A 2,848-nucleotide genomic window follows, 5' to 3' on the forward strand; every position below is an offset into this window, starting at 1 on the left:
CATGAGATGAATCTGTTGTAGGCAGCATATTATTATTATTATTATTTTTTTTTGGATCCAGTCTGCCAATCTATGTTTTTTGATTGCTGAGTTTCGGCCATTAACATTCACAGTTATTAATGAGATATGATTTGTATCCCCAGCCAATTTTTTTGTTGTTAATTAACTTGACTTAGTTTCTCCTTTGATTAGTTTTTCTTTTAGTGCAATCCCTCCCTCTGCTGATTTTCATCATTATGTTTTAATTTCTTCTTCATGTAATATTTTACTGAGGATATTGTGTAGTGCAGGTTTTTTAGTTCTAAACTCTTTTAACTTTTGTTTATCATGAAAGGTTTTTATTTCATCATCAAATTTAAGTGTTAATTTACTGGATATGAGATTTTTGATTGAGATCCATTTTCTTTCAGAGCTTGGTATATGTTGTTCCAGGATCTCCTGGCTTTGAGGATCTGGGTTGAAAAATGTCCTGGGTTGAAAAGAAAGAACTGGGTTACCAAAGAATTGGTCTCCCACATATGTGATCTGATTCATCTCTCTTTTGGCCTTTAAGATTCTATCCTTATTCTGTATGCTAGGCGTTTGAAAAAATATGGAATAGTTCATGAATTTGTGTGTCATCCCTTTGCAGGGCCCATGCTAATCTTCTCTGTTTATGTCCTGCCAAAGTGAACACATACTCTATCTCTTTTAAATTAGTGTCAGCATGGAGTATCATTCTCTATCATATACTTTAGTGTCCCTGAGTCTTGATATTTGAAATTAATTTCTTATAGACCCCATATATTTTGGCCTTTCTTTTTCACTTACTCTGACAGTGTCTTCTAAATAGTGTATTTTCATCACTACCTTTTAAAGCTATATACTTGGTATTGTTGGATTAATATCTATCATACTTACCAGTATGTGTTGCTCAGTTACTCTAGAAGAGTTTTCACAGTTCTTTCTTCCTATCCCATATCACAGTGTTGTCACCCATTTTACTTCTCTGTGTGCTGTTATCATCTAATGCATTGTTACTATTAGTAATTTTTTCCATTATTTAAGTATTAGTTAAATTAAGAATAAGAGAAATTTACCTACACGTTTTCCTTTTCTAATGCTTTTTCCTTCCTCACATAGATTAAATATTTGATTCATATAATTTTTCTCATCTGTGAAGAATTTCTTTTAAGAAGTTTTTGAAAGAAATGGCTGAGGTGATATGTTTCTTTTTTTCTTTGTTTGTTTGAGAAAGGGTTAATTTCTTTTTTATTGTTGAAGGGAAATTCAATTGAATATGGAGTTTTGGGTGTTTGTGGGGTTTTGTTCATTTATTCTGTGGTACTAGGGATGGAACTTAGGGACACTTTACCCCTTAGCTCTACCCTTGACATTTATTATTTTGACACAGGACCTCACTAAGTCGCTGATGTTGACCTAGAACCTGTGAACCTTCTGCCTCAGCTTCCCAATTTTTTTACTTTATAGGCATGCACCACTGCCCCTGCTGTAGGTTGGTGTTTTAAGTTTTTTTTGTGAGAAATTTAATGAGATTCAATTGTCTTCTTGCTCATACAACTTCTGCTGAGAGGTTTACTATAATTCTCATCCTAGCTCTTTAGTAGGTAAGTTGCATCCCTCCACATGGCTTCTTTAAAACATTTTTGTTTGTTTTTGGTATTCTGCAATCAGGATATGATACACCTACATGTAGGTCATTTGTGATTGTTGTTTGGCATTTATCTTATTTTGTGTTCTCTGAGGTTCCTGACTAAATGATTTAGTGTGTTCATTCATTCATGAAGTTCTTTGTCACATTTCTTTTGTTCCACTTCTTTCCTTTCCTAACAGTCCAAATAAAATAAATATATTTTTTATTTTAAAAAATGTCTGGAAGTGTTTGTTAGAAGTTCTGGGTTTTTCCATACTGTCTTGTTTTTCACCTCGGTTTCTCCTTGTGCTTCAGTTTGAGGAATTACTCTATCTTCAAACTCACTGATTTGTTTCTTGGTGTGTCCAGTCTCCTCACAAACTCAGTGTGTACATTTTTCATTTCTCTTACAGCTACTTTGAATTTTGTCACTTTCTTTTGATTATTTTTTAGAGTTTCCAATCCTCTGCTTATATTAACCATCTGTTCTTGCCTGCTGTGTACTTTTCCATTACAGCCCATAACATATTAATCATCTTTATTCAAAGTTTCCTATCTGATAATTCTAACTGTGTAATTTCTGAGTTTGGATTTTATGCTTGCTTTGTCAACTTGGACAGTGTCTTTTCTTGCTCTTCAGTGTGGCTTGCAATTTGTTGGTTAAAAGATAAGCTTGTTGTATTGACCAATGGGTCATTAGAATATTTACTTTAATCTGGTTAGTAGAGGGATCTCATTAATATGTTGTGAAGCTGTAGGTTCCAGAGGCCTTAAAGTCCTCTAGTGTTCTTGTTTACTTTTTGCAGTCTTCCCTAAGCAACTGTCCTCAGAGACAGTCCATGTCCTGAAGCTTTTTTCCCTCTTAATCCACTATTATTATACTGGAACTCTGATGATATGGTATTGAAGTGTGGAGGCGGACAATTGGAGGTTCCAAAATTTTCATTATACTATCAAATGCCAGTCTGTTAATAATTTTGTGTGTCTGGGATATGACATGTGCAAATGTTGCTCAAGGGGCCTGAAGAGTTTGGGGTGTTTGTGGGGTTTTGTTCATTTATTCTGTCTACTTCCACATTAGACAGAAGTTTTGGCTAAGTGTTTTCCCTTGAAGAAACAGTCTGTGTTACAGAATTCTCTAGGAAAATTAATAATGATCACTCTTCTCATTCACTTACCAGAGCCAAGGAAGTATCTCTCCCAGATACTCCTCCA

At 34.4% G+C, this 2,848-nt stretch overlaps 1 pseudogene; it reads right to left on the bottom strand.

The window, feature by feature from the left end:
* Positions 1-586: 586 nt before the first annotated feature.
* LOC143398663 (U6 spliceosomal RNA) lies at positions 587-702 on the bottom strand (annotated as a pseudogene).
* Between the last annotated feature and the right edge of the window lie 2,146 nt (positions 703-2,848).

This window comes from Callospermophilus lateralis, chromosome 4 (assembly GCF_048772815.1).
Source record: "Callospermophilus lateralis isolate mCalLat2 chromosome 4, mCalLat2.hap1, whole genome shotgun sequence".
In the NCBI taxonomy this organism is placed as follows: Eukaryota; Metazoa; Chordata; class Mammalia; order Rodentia; family Sciuridae; genus Callospermophilus; species Callospermophilus lateralis.